The sequence below is a fragment of the Rattus norvegicus genome, chromosome 4, assembly GCF_021556685.1.
Source record: "Rattus norvegicus strain SHRSP/BbbUtx chromosome 4, alternate assembly SHRSP_T2T, whole genome shotgun sequence".
Classification (NCBI taxonomy): Eukaryota; Metazoa; Chordata; class Mammalia; order Rodentia; family Muridae; genus Rattus; species Rattus norvegicus.
This window is the reverse complement of record NC_141537.1, coordinates 27435876-27450695: the sequence shown is the minus strand read 5'-3', so window position 1 is coordinate 27450695 and position 14820 is coordinate 27435876. Positions and strand designations below refer to the sequence as shown.

General features: G+C 37.5%; 1 protein-coding gene and 2 pseudogenes across 1 annotated transcript in view; 2 read left to right on the top strand and 1 right to left on the bottom strand.

Annotated features, from left to right (window-relative positions):
* The window catches only part of Zfp804b (zinc finger protein 804B), a 551800-nt gene that overhangs the window by 529579 nt on the left and 7401 nt on the right, over positions 1-14820 (bottom strand).
* LOC120102775 (U4 spliceosomal RNA) lies at positions 13618-13769 on the top strand (annotated as a pseudogene).
* Positions 14656-14732, top strand: Rnu2-34 (RNA, U2 small nuclear 34; annotated as a pseudogene).

Below are 14820 nucleotides of genomic sequence, written 5' to 3'. Positions count from 1 at the left end.
ACAAAGCAGAATCTATCATCACCCATTAAAAAATGCCCAGCATCTCTTCTCAGCATTTACTCTTTGTTAAGAAACATGAATGTTTCCTCTATAGCACGTTTCAAATTTAGACTGCAAGCATATGGTAGAACCAAGAAGAATGGATATTGTGGGGCTGGAGAGATGGCTCAGTGGTTAAGAGCACCCGACTGCTCTTCCAGAGGTCATGAGTTCAATTCCCAGCAACCACATGGTGGCTCACAACCATCTGTAAAGAGATTCGATGCCCTCTTCTGGTGTATCTGAAGACAAGCTACAGTGTACTTATATAGAATAAATATAATAAATCTTTAAAAAAAGAATGGATATTGTGCCTTCTGTGAGCAACATGAAGAAAGCAGGATCCTTCCTCAAATTACAGAGCTCACGGGCACAAAAAAATTTTCTTTACAGATTTTAAAAGCTAGCACCTAGGTCATATGGTCATCAGATTGGATTTCTAGTACTAAAGCTGCTGAGTAATGAGCTGTAAAATACTAAAGAGTTCTTGTTTGTTAAGTCACTATGTAGTACTCATACTTGGATGAGAAATTTAAACCATATATTCTTCTCCAAAGTCTGAGAAGTATTGAGGAAGAAAGGTAAGAAGGTTGGAAAAAGCAATCGGCCCAGACAGAGAGAGAGAGAGCTGCTATCAAACCATCTTTTCAGGGCCACCATAGGCAACACCACTAAAGCAACAGCCATAATGGCATACACAAAGCCTGCATGAGATCTATCTAGTTACCATTTCTATGGATACAAGGGTAAGTGGGGAGCCCATAAGGCTCTGCTCCTGCCTGAAAGGTTTCAGGCAGCCCACAGCTGCCATGGGGAAGTCAATTTCTGTCATAGATGATGCAACTTGTATGTTGCCCATGCTACGGTAGACAGCACTATACCCATGTCCATACAGACAATAGTAAGTAGACAAAGCAGGTATCACATAGAGATGGAGACATGGAGTCAAGAATGGGTAGAACCGATGAGGAGTCGGATGGGAGTGAAGAGTGGTTTTGACCAAAATGAAATTTACTCATCTATGAAAGAACTTAATTTGGGACCTTTAGCCAGGACATTGTCCATATGCTACATATAGTAACTCACTATTAGTGATGATATGAAGTTCTTATATTCCTTTCTTTGTAATTATGACTATGATTTTGACATATGCACTAGGGACCATTTCATAGAAGAAGAGTGTTTCTGTAGCCTAACACTTTTTATGACATTCAATACGTTAGCTATTCTGATATATTATAGACTTCATAAAATTTCAACAGGTGTAAAATATTCCCAAAGATTTCTCTTCTCAAAGCTTGCTTTATTTGATGAGACTTTGGATGCCAATTACTCGTTTGTTTGTAAAGAAGATCGTTGAGCTTGTTTTAGGATGGGAAGAGTGGCAAGCCCACAGCTAATAGAGTACAGAGACAGGTCCTCCTAACAGAAGTATCATATTGCTGACACTACATTGTTTTTGTACTCTTGTCAAGCAGTAACTTACAAATGGTAATGGGAGTGTTTTCCCTTTTAATATAGCAGAGACACCAAAACAACTTTGATAAAAGTAACTATAACTTGACTAACAGAATTTGCTTGCATAAATACTTGTGCCTACCTGGAGTACTACTAAAGATATTAGTACATGGTGTGTGTGTGTGTGTGAGTGTGTGTGTGTGTGTGTGTGTTACACACATATATACAAGAAATTATCTAATTCACCTTAGATAAAGCAATTAAAAATTTTCCCAAGCCACTGGGAAAACCAGATTTAACTACTGAATTATAATGGCACAGCACAAATACAGTTTTGTAGAAATGATCAAACCACCCTCTATCCCACTTCCACTGTGAGTCCTTGTATGACAGGCATTCTCACCTACCACCCTAAGACAATGCTTTCCTAAGCTGCCTGTGTGGGTCACAGACTGGGACCATCACAGTAGGTATTTCTAGCCTTTCTTTCTTTCTTTCTTTCTTTCTTTCTTTCTTTCTTTCTTTCCTTCTTTCTTTCTTTCCTTTCTTTCCTTTCTTTATTTCCTTCCTTCCTTCCTTCCTTCCTTCCTTTCTTTCTTTCTTTCTTTCTTTCTTTCTTCCTCCTCCTTTACTGCAGAAGGAGAGAAGGAATGGAGACAGACTAGTGATATTAATCTTTGATGACCAGGAGTAGAGGGAGCTCATTTGCTGAAACCTATGAAGCAAAAATACAAAGAGGTGAAAGCCTCAGGAGTAAAAAGAAACTATCACCTCAGCTCCTGATTTAATTTCCCAGTCCAAGCTTGTGTCTCCATGTGAACTTATCCAGTCAATTTTTGTATGTTTTTTTTTTTTAAGTAAGTCAAAGTAACGGGCATCCGTTTTCTGTCTTCTCTGTCTCCCCCTAAATGATTCCTAAGCAATCTGACATTCTTTAAAAGAGCATAGTCACACATAATAGAATGAATGTTCACTTCACATTAGAAAACTTGTCTTCCTATGTCAGAATTTCTGCTGGCTATCTAGACTTCGAGGAGGCAGTTTAATTGATGAGCTTCAGTTTTCTTGCCTCTAAATTGATTGGCTATTGAATATTAAGCATGTTAATTAATATGAGAATATAACCTGTGACTGCATAAATATTTTAATTAAGCTGAGCATGGAGTAAGATATGGAGGTTTGCATTTTTCACATGCTGCTATAACATGAGGTAGTTTGAGTAGCCCCGGATTACTTCAGGGACACCAAGACAATTAGTCAAGCTGCTGATACACTGTGCCTTTACACAACCAGTCCTGGAGTGTTGCACCCTGCAGAGTGTCTCCTAGCAGCATAAAGCGCAGGGTAAATCTCTGAGCAGGACCTTGCTGCCGTTCTAATATTCTCCAGAAGAGTCTGAGACTTCTGATAAATGCCTAAAAGCCAGTGGAGACAACCAGACCCTGATCTGTTAATTAACTTTTATTAGTTTGCATTATGGACATCCCATTTAAATTACTCAATTATGATGTGAACATTATAAAATTATATCAGCATTCTAATTAAATGGCTTAATATACTTATGAAAGAATTTTTATTATTTCAATTTCCTCAAATTCTAAAAAGATGACAATAGACTTATGTCAGTTTTAAGGAGTTTTGTCTCCATTATATGTTTCTAAGAAGAAACCAGTTGGTTAATTACATATACTCAAAGGAATCAGGAAGTAAAACCACCATCACTTCTCATCTGAATACATAAATTGATTTTTAATATTCACTCCTACTAAGAGAGCTAGTGTATGGCAGATATGAAAAAGTGATCAGGAATGTAGAATTTACATTGTAAATTACAGGTGGAGCTTTTGGAATTTTCACCCTGTGACATTTGTAGCTTATGTGAAAAAGAGATGTTATTAAATGGCCTTTTCTTTGAATGCTTATGAATTTTAGTGTCATTGTGTTATTAGAATATTTTGTTATAATTTTATTATTTATTTTTAAATAACAAGAGTCCTGTAATTTTGTTAAAGGAGAACTCAGAACATGAGATAACTACTCCTGTAGACATGAGCATTTCTACAGTTTTTTTCAATCTCATCGCACACACACACACACACACAGACATACACACACACACATACACACATTTATATGTCTATTTATATACAGCTTTTACTTTTAGCTCAGTAATTTATTGGAAGCATTCTAACTAATAATGATTGAATAAATGAGTGAATTGGCATTTTTTGGATCATTTTGCATATTTACTAACCTGGGTTTGAGTATCTAGAATTAACATATTCTATCTGAAACAAAATGAGTACTCTCTGCCTTTATTACCATTGGAAACTGGGTTTTGAATGGTGAATAGTCACCAGGCTGCCCAGGAGATGCCCAGAAGAGTTAATAAAGGAGAAGGAAGTGGAAAGCAAGCAAGCAAGTACTAAAACCCACCTTTGTTTCTTTCCGCCTTGTTATAAAGCAGGAGAGTAATGTAGAGTTGGGGTTGCTTCCATGATTTTACAATGTAATGGAAATAATATATTTCCAGGCTCCCTATTTGAAGTATGTATTCCAGATCCAGACCAAGGCTTGTGTTTCATTAGATCATTCAAGTCTTGAAAATCTGTAACTTAGCCAAATCAGATCACACATGATGGAAATGGGTCCTAAAAGCCATTCTACTTTGATTTTCTTAAATAACCATATTATTGTATTAGTAATTGAAACGCCGGTCTTTTTTCCACCTGTATATTCTAGACTCAGAAATAAATGGCCTACATAGGGAATATTTGAATTCATTATAGTTAAATTATCCATCTTGTCCTTTCTATAAAATATTTACAGATTTTAAATTTTAATTGAAAACTGAGTGTTTATACATTATAAATATCCATCATTACATAAAACTAGTTTTCAATGTATATTTTTCATTCTGTTCTGCAAATTACACTGGAGCAGACAGTAAGTGAAACCTGATATATACATCAAAGTTAATCTCAGCAACTCGATGTCAGAGACCAATAATCATAATGTGGTCCCTCCTCAGGAAAATGACTGCTTTGCTTACAGGGTTTAGAAGTAGAGAGAGAGGTACAGGTCAGAGACAGACTGAGGAAGGATTTAGCAATGAAAACATTTATTGACCTGGAAAGAAATTTCAGAATATTCTTCAATTTCAGTCTTATTAGATGAAAACAAAGCCCCCAACCGTGAAAGAAGCATATTTGGTAGATGATTGGTTGAATTTTGGAGACTGGACTTTTGAGATGTCAATGACAAACAATGACCAGTGAATACCTATTAATGTCTAGGAGTCTAAAGGTCTGAGATACTAGACTCCATAGATGCCAATGATCTAATTCTTACAATCTACAGAGCTGCGTATTAAAAATGAATTTGCAGAAGTAAGGAAACAAGCATATAAGTTATTTTTGAGTCACTATGATAAAGTAATTGATACAAATATCTTAAGAGGATGAACCATTCATTTGAGATGAAAAGATTCCGATCATTCACCCAGCATTGTTTGGCTCCCTTGGTTCTGAAGGCAGAAGGTGGGGGTGACAGAATATGGCAGAGGCGGATCACCTCATAATGGACAGGAAATAACGAGCAGACACCAGGACAAGGAGCCTAATAGAACCTTCAAAGGTATTGCTCACCCTAATCTCCACCTCCTAAATTCTACAGAGCTTCTAAACCTAACATCACAAACTCGAACGTAATCAACCATGTAACCCCAACAGTCTTTGGTGGCATTGTGTATTCAAAGTGCAATAGCTAAGTACCTAAAAAGAACAGTTGTCCTTAATTATATAGGCAGGCCCTATCTAGATATAACTATATGAGTCCTTTAACATGAAGACTGTTCCCACAGCAGAGAATTTCAACAATGGCAGCATCACTGACTTCAGTCAGTGTGCAAATAGAGCTGGCTTTCTTTACTGCTAGAAGCTTTCCTCATGTTCCCAAGTTTGTTGAACTCTCTTACATCCCCTGGTTCATGACTATTTGGGTTGTTGTTGTTGTTGTTGTTGTGCTTTTTGTTTGTTTGTTTTTCTTTTTTGAGTTTTGTTTGTTTGTTTGTTTGAGGCCTGCAGGTTTGGATCCTTGAACATAAATATTTCTATTCATTTATCACATTTCTACAGATACAAACATTATTAGAAATATAACATAATGTGTGTGTCCATGTAAATCACATAAAATCACGCATGTATGTTCATATGTATGAAGGAAATCATACATATGTGCATATACATGCACGTAATGAACCATCCTCATTCTGTTTCTGCATCCTTATAGTAAGTGGTATAAATGCACTACTAAGTATTTGTCTATTGGCAATCAGTCCGATTCTCAACCTTCCTATTCTCCTCTGGGATGAAACCACTGGCCAGAAGCCTATAAAATGCATTGCCCAGAGCCCCTTGCCAGCTGGTTTCCAGTTAGATCTGCCAATATCACTAGCGGGGAAATACAGGTTACTAGACTGGGAAAAGGATGTTTTTCTTTAGCTTCTGGGTCTGATCACTTTCTCATCTTAGTAATCAAGAGTTCTGATGCAGGCAGAAGCAGCAGCCCACACAATGACACAAGTCACAGACATATCTGGTTGGGCAGGGTACCCAGTAACATGAACCCTGGAACTTTGCATGCTTGCAAAGCCAACAGTCAGTGGCCTCACAATCTGCATCTATGCCTTAAAATCACCAGTGACAAAGCACATACGTGCAGGCTCACACAACATCACTTACTGTTTCTTCCTCCAGCCTTGGGGTCACTCACTTCCCAGCAAGTACCACTCATTTTGAATAATAGCTTGTCTGGTTTTCCTCTCCCTTGGCCCCTTCAACAGGTCTGTAAACATCTCCATTTCAAAGGCTGAGAATGGTTTCTGTTTCCCTGGCTATACATGAACGCAACATTTTTTGCAACACAATGTAACAAATTATATACATTGAGAAATTTTTATGTACATCAACAGAATGTGCTTCTATAAAAGCTTATTCTACATATCAATTTAATCCTTAGCATTGTATATGTGAATAGTGATTGGTTGTGTAAGATTTCTTTATTTCAAATATTTTCAAATATTTCAAAAAATATTTTTTCTCGAGGAAAGAAAGTGCTAAGAGGGTATGACTGTTGTTAGAGTCCAGAGGCAGCGGGAGACGTTAGCACACAATTATGAGGCTGGATGCTCACCAGAAAAGAGACAATGGTTTTAAATTAAAAATCTATCCATGTTTAAAAAAAAAGAAGATCCTTCTATAAGGCAGCAGGATCACAAAAACAAACTCTTCAACTTCTCTCAATTTGCTCTGATAAAAATACTAAGAGAAAGAGAATGACGAAATCAAATATATCATTGCCTTGAATTAAAGCTGTGTCAGAGAAACAGGCCTCACTAAGCGTCTTCATTGGGAAAACCATACAAACACTACTCTGCTATTTGGAGCAGTTGTGTTGAACAAAATCTTAACTACCCCCACCCCAACACGCATAGTCATACATGCTTACACTTCTGTGCACAATACAATGTAGTGCGGAGCAATGTTACCAGACCATCACAAATAGACACTTTGATCCATTCACGTAAATGTGCTGAATTTCCTGTTACTATCCAGAACGTGCTAACCAGTCACAGAAAACTGCTCCTAACAGGTCTAATGCATGATGGAACAGGTCAGAACCAGCTCCTTTCCTTGTGAACTTCCAGTGAGTCAAGCACTGTGCTACATCTTTAACATCCATTATCTCATTTACCGCTTGCAGGGGCTGCATGAGACAAGGGGTACCTCAAGTGAATAACCTGGGCAGTATTGATGGCAATGCAGTCAAGAGTTAAAACTGGAACTGTATGTCCAACCAATTCCACCCAACTCTGAAGTCAGTGCCTACAGGCATTTTTAAGGAGTTAGTACATGTAGGGAAATGCTTTCTCTAGCTATAGTACAAAAAGAGAGGTGTTTCATATTTCCACTATAAGAGTGCATGGCAAGTTAATAATACATGGCAAAATACAGCCAACTACAAACTACTGACATTTCTGTCCAGAGGCAACCACAGAAGAGGTGGTGCACCTTAAGGTTAGCATGCGTCTATGCAGACCTCTACAAAATTAATTTACAACCCTTCTCTCACTGCAAGAAAGAGACCATTCATCATGAATATACGACACAAGTAACTAGATTAATGTTTCAGCTCTGAACTCTATTTTCTTGTTTTCGGAGTATTTCCATTAATATAATTTTGTTAATGTTCAGAAAGCTTTGTTATCTAGATCATTGGACACAACAAACAGGAAGTGACAAGAACTAACAGCAGGACAGCAGAACAATGGTGTTTATCTCTATTGTATGATTTAAATTTATCTCTGTTTATTTAACATGATTTAATTGCTTATTACACAGCTTGCACTCCAGGGTCTTTCATGGCTGTCTCTTTGCATATCCTTGTTCAATTTATAGCACATTTCCCAGTCACATACCAAGATCTGTCCCAGAATAACTTCACCAGTTCTTCATATCTCCGATTAGTCATAATATACATCAGAAATTTTTCGGCAACTCTATGACTAGTATGGTGGTTTGAATGAAAATGGTCCACAAAGGTTCATAGAGAATAGCATTATTTTGCAAAGATTAGGACTTGTGACCTCATTTGGAGGAAGTTTGTCACCAGGAACAGCAGCCTTTGAAGTTTCTGATGCTCAAACCATGTCCAGTATTACTCTCTATTGCTGCTGTCTGAGGATCCAAATGTAGAGCTCTTAGCTACCTCTCCAGCACCATGACTGCCCTAACACAACCGTGCTTCCCAATGTGATGATAATGAACGAAACCTCTGAACTATAGTTCAGCCTGAATTAAAGAATTAAATGTTTCTTTTTTAGGAATGACCACAGTCATGTTGTTTTACAGCTATAGAAACCTTAAAGAAAATAGCTAGGAAAGGTCACACTGTTCTCTCTCTCTCTCTCTCTCTCTCTCTCTCTCTCTCTCTCTCTCTCTCTCTCTCTCTCTCCCCTCTCTCTCTCTCTCACATGCATGCCTGCGCCCTCCCCACACATCTTCATCCCACCTCAGTTAGTTTCTTCACAGAGGCTAATATATTTATAGAGCCGTGTAAAATACATTTTTCAGTAAGCTCCACTCCCAGTCCACCATCTCCTTTAAGACAGATTTTGTGCCTGACATGTATTAAGGATCCTCAAATAGTCTGTGACAGCTTAAGATCTAAATTCCACCAGCTTTGAAGAGGAGCCATATCTGCTTGGGGATTCTCTCCTCTGTACTTGGGTAGCACATGCACTTCATCCAAGTAGGGCAGCACAGAGCTCTCCCAGGCAGTGACCTCCCTTTCCAGTCCTCATCTGTCTGCTTTTCATCTTTGTGGTGTCCATTTTCCAGAGTGCTCTAATTTAACTCGCATCCAGCACCCTTCACCAGTCCTTGTATTATCCTCTCAAATGGCCTCCGTTTCCTTCATGACCCCAACAGCTAAAGTATTTGGCTAAGAGAAGGAGCTTTTCCAATTCCTTTATTTATATTGAAAAGCGAATCACAGTATGAGGATTTGTTTCTTGTATCTACTCATATTTAGTGATATCTGGATTGAAATGTTTCACATTATCTGCTGATCATGGAGGAGTCTTCACAAAAGTGGCAGCTTTCTCTATGGATAACAATTTTTTGTTTTGTTTTGTTTTGTTTTGTTTTGTATAAATAGATGCCTTTTCACTGGTAAAAACCTTTTCTCTTCAGAGAAAGTGGTTCTGTATATGTCACATTGCCAGGTTTCAAGAATTTCCTTTGACTGGGATGCTATAGCTTTAAAAAGACTAAAAATCATTAGTTAGTAGGTTACAAATACAGTAGAGACCCTTTTGTGGTCACTTGACTTCAGCAGCTGCAGCAGTCATCGAGATCAGAATTCTAGAGCTAGCCTCATTCGTGATGCAATGAAGAACATAAAACTTCTTAAAGTCAGAAGCCATGTTGAATTCTAGTAAGCAAATCCTCCAAAGCAAATAATGCGAATGTGCTGTAGAAATCCAGCTCAGCTTATTCTGTACAAAAGGGGTTAACATCAATATGTTTACACCCATCATCATAGACTTTTAACATGTTATACAGAGAAATGATGCTATCTGTTTTAGGTACCCTGTGCATCATAAGACAGAATGGATGTTGCATTGAAAATTTACAGCAGAGTAGCCACTCAGAAGGAAACCTAAGAAGTTTTATTACTTTTTTGTTACTTTCCTTTATACCATCGTTCCTCAAATCTTACTTCTATAATAACAAAAGAAGCAAATCATTAGCAACCGCCACCAAGGACTCTCTCAGCATCCTAACCTAGAGCCCTATAGAAAACAGACCCATGAAATTGCGACAGTATGGTTGCCTGAACAAAACAAGCATAATGACACCAGATGACAGGCTAGCAAGCCTAGAGGAAATTCTCTCAGATCCTACTCTAAATGAACTGCTACATTGGAGGGTAGCCAATGTCTTCTGCGAAAAGAAGAATCAGTTTCCTCCAGGAATGAGCTCCTGCACAGATTGTTTTTCAAGTTGGTCCATGGGTCCATTTTCTCTAGGGTACACCATCTAGCAGTAGGCATCTTAAGTCTCTGAGTCTTACATTCTTTCTAACATTTCTTCTGTGAGTTTTCTCTCAGCTTTAGGTGTAGCTGACACATAGATGTATCACTTGGGGCTGGGTACACAATGGTCTACTATTCCCTGGGTTTTTGACAGTTGTGGATCTCTGTAATGGCCTCCAGATGTTACAAAGATATAACCTGTACATACAAGCAACATAGTACAGATTCAGTAGGCTGCAAACACATGCATGCATGCATGTGTGTGTGTGAATGCACACACGTGTATACATGGGACAAAAAGAGACTATGGATTTCACAGGATAAGTTGGGGTAGGTATAGGGACAAGGATGATGTAGATACAGTACTAATATAAGAAGTCCTCTCTCTGTCACACACACACACACACACACACACATACACACACACATACATACACACACATGCATACACACACACCCCACACACACATTCACACACACACATACACACACACACACACACACACACACACACACACACACACACACACACACATCTTTCTTAATTAGAGGTCTGTTTTGTCTCCTAGCAAGAAGGCTAGAAGCCTAAGAGTATCATGCTCTAAGAGTATCATGCTAGGATCTTGTAGGCTTCTGGTGAGAACTTTGTGCCGCCTCAACTGACAGCAAACAGCACAAAGGCATGCAAGCACAAGTAAACAAAGCTAAGTGTGACGATGACCTTGCTTATAACAACTCCCTCTTCAGGTGAGTACAGAACCATTCTCTAGAGATAGGCAGCAACCATTCCTAACAGCAGACTCTCCTCCGTGAAACTTCATGTCCTAATACCACTCCAACAGCCATCGATTTCAGCAGGTGTCTGGAAGATTTATATCATCACCAAGCTATAACATTCAAGAGAAGCTGCATATACACATATAATGTCGTTCAAATTAGACATGGGCATTTTAGTCTTCATATATTATCTTCTTGGCAACTTTACTATTTTTAACACAAAGCTTTTTTTATCCTCACATATACTTGCAAAAATATAGTTTTCCTGTTGTTTATCTATGTTTGAACATAAATATCATTTTTACAAAAAGTCCAATATAAGTATGCCTGTCTTTTAATCACTTATTATTGCCTTGCCACTAAGTACATAATTTATATCTCCTCTACAAATAATGAAAATGCAATAGAGCCATTCCTATCCATTTGCAAGAAATTTCTAAACCCACAAAAAAGTGGTTGTATCTTTGCATTTCAACATGGAATATTAAGCAAAAAATAATGAGATGTTTCACAGATATTAGCCTGGATTTAATCTATGTATTTTATTAGCATAAATCCATTTGTTGTCACCTAATCAGTATTCTTTTGTTCAGTTGTTCCAAATAGCAAGATTGTTTTAGCCATCGAAGTGAGGAGGATCCAACAGAAATGCTATGTGGCTCCGTGGCTCCTCATCCTGTACCCCCCACCTTTGACAGCCTTCATTCAATCAGTGGCTGTCAACTGAGCTAATCCTAGAATTTTTACTTTTCTTTAACATTTGTATTCATTGTGTGTCTTTGTGAGTGCACCTAATGGTGGTCTAGACACTTTGCTTGCAGGAGTTCATCCTCTCCTTCTACAGCGTTGGCTCCCTATGCTGAGCTCAAGTTGACAGACTTGGCTGGAAATGAATTTACCTGCTGAACCAAGTCACCAAAATCACCTAAATTTTCTTAATTGTCTTTTGTTAGGACAGCCATTTTTCTTTAGGTAGGAGTAACACCCCATGATGATGCAACTGAAGCCCCCAGGTTTCTCTAAAGTTTCATTTAAACACATAGACATTGAAAGGAGAAAGAACCTGCTTGTAGCACAGCAACTTATATTTCATGTTACATTTCAATATAAATTAAAAAAAATCCCTGTATGATCCAGAATAGTTGAGGATACCACAAGAAAACCCACAACATCAAACATGGACTCACAGGGTCTCACTGAGACTGAACCAGCAATCAGGGAGCCTGCATGGTCTAATCTAGGCCCTCTATCTATGTGTTATAGTTGTGCAGCTTAGTATTTTTGGGGGACATCTAACAGTGAGAGCAGGGCTATTTGTGATGCTTTTGCTTGCTCTGGGGATCCTTTTAGTCTTGCATGGTTGTCTCATCCTGCCTTAATATGAGGAGAGGTACCTAGTAGCATTGTAACTTTATATGTAGTGTTTGGTTGATATTCCTGAGAGGCCTGCCCCTTTCAGAAGGGAAATGGAGGCTTAGTAGATATGGGGAGAAAAAGAGAAGTAAGGGACTGAGAGGAGAGGAGGGAGAGAAACTGTGGTCCGAATGTAATATATAAGACAATAAATTAACAATTTAAAAATAAAATGTCCCACTATAAAATTCTTTAAATTATCTGTTGAATTTTATATTTTATATTACATTTATGTTTTATATAATATTTTATACTTTGAATAATTTATTTTACATTATATTTTTATATTTCATTTATTATTTTATATTTAATATTTAAATTTTATTTTTTACAGATAGCATTATAGAAGTTCAGAGGAATTTACAAAATTGCAATTCTACTAATACCATCACTCTTATTTAAATGAATGCAATTTTCATAGGTGATTGAAATTGAAAGTGATTAAATCTAAGACTAAACTAAAAAAATTCTTAATATATGCATTTAAATGATTTTTCTTTATGAATTTATTCTCCAGTTATCGTAGATGTATAATACAACAGAAAAACACTTGGGAAAAGAAGACAATATATAAAAAATATGAACACCATTTTCTACACATGTCACAACTTGCAGTTTATTATCTTACTGGAATGGTAAACAGCACCAGTATATCTCAGAGTTTTCATTACATGAAAGAAAAACTGCAATGAACACTTATGAGTTATAAAATTCGCATGCAATTTAGATACAGCAAAATAATGTATTGAATCCATAAAAAATTTCCTAATAAACTTTAGTCCTTTGTGTGACTAAGCAATGCTAAACTGCTAACCTCCTCTGAATATTTAGATGTATGTCAAAAAGTGGATGCCTTCTTGGCTCTCTATACTCCTGATTTAAGAGGACTTGCTAGGTATCAGTGGGAGAAAGGAAGGAAAAAGCAGGGACCTTCGAGGAAGTACAAAAGTACCATTACTTCATTAGTCTTATTTTTTTTTTTTTGGTTCTTTTTTTTTTTTTCCGGAGCTGGGGACCGAACCCAGGGCCTTGCGCTTCCTAGGCAAGCGCTCTACCACTGAGCTAAATCCCCAACCCCCTCATTAGTCTAATTTAAATGTTACCCTCCTGTAAGGATGATCACAATAATTTCCTATCGTTGCCCTAAGGTAGATTATTTATCTTCTATTACATTCAATAAGAAGCCTCTCTAGGATAAAAGTCATAACAGGACTGGGGCTACATTCTTTCTAGGAGTGCCATATGGGTATCTACCTACTGCCTGGGTTCCATGTGATTGTCTACCTGTCTTAGTTTATGAGCCTTTACTGTGACTTCAAAGCCAGCAGTGTAGCTTTGCGCAGTGGCAGTATCGTAGCCAATGAGGTTTATCCGAGGCGCGATTATTGCTAATTGAAAACTTTTCCCAAAGCCAGCAGTGTGGTATTGTAAGCCTAACCTTCTCAGATGCTCTTGCCCATTCCTTATGCATGAACCACAGGTTCATGGTCCAGTATAATAATCTCAATATTTTGTATTGTATCTGGAAAAAAAATCCTTCTTATTCTTTAAGGTATTGGCTTTATATATGTGAGATTAGAACATGGGCATAATTCAAGGGCTCGGTATTATTCTGTCACCATAATAAAATATTAAGAGTAAATAATGTTTGGACAACTTGATCATTAAGATTTTTACAGTGCCTGGACTTTATGAAAAAGTCAAGTAAATAAATGTATTAAAATATGGCAAAGATATATTTATATTTAGAAATTGGTCATAAGAATATCCTGATTTTTCTCCTGAGACCTCTCTATTTATTGAGCCTGGGAGACTAACTGTCCCAGATAAAATGCGTTGTTTAGAAGACTGGGGTTTCCTTGTGTTCACACCCTGGCATGTCTTAAAAGGCAAGTGCTAAGAAAGTCCCTTTAACGAGTACATGCCTCTCTAGGCAACTGGCGATAGTTGAGAATTTCATATCCACCATCCTGTACCTGCAATTGACTTTGCTTTCTCAAGGGCTATGGTAACCACTGGTCAGGGAATTATTGTATGTTTTACCATAAAGGGAGGTAGGGAGGTGATGAAATAATGTGAATATCCTATCACTATTTCTCATCCTTAGTATACTTATACTTTCTAAACCAAAGAAAATGATGATGCTCCTATCTTGTGATTCATTTCTCAAAAGCTTTTGAATATGTTAGAATGAAAGGTAAACTCTTAATCAACTTACGCATCCATCTCAGCCACTATATACATGCATTCATCTCAGCCACTATAGACATGACACTCACCTTAGCCACCTATGTACACGGCATTCATCTCAACATCTAGTTATGTGACAAATTGGTAGGGCTCTTGAGGCCTTCTGTAAGAGCTGTTCTATCACTTCTCGGCCTTTTGGCTAAGATCAAGTGTAGTAAGAGTCGGTCTAAAATAGTTACATGGATTAAAACACCTACAACGTGGACTAATAAGGAAGCTTGGTTACACCTGAAACAACTAGTCAAGTAATCCTGGTAGATTTGTGAGTGAAAAGATTACCATGG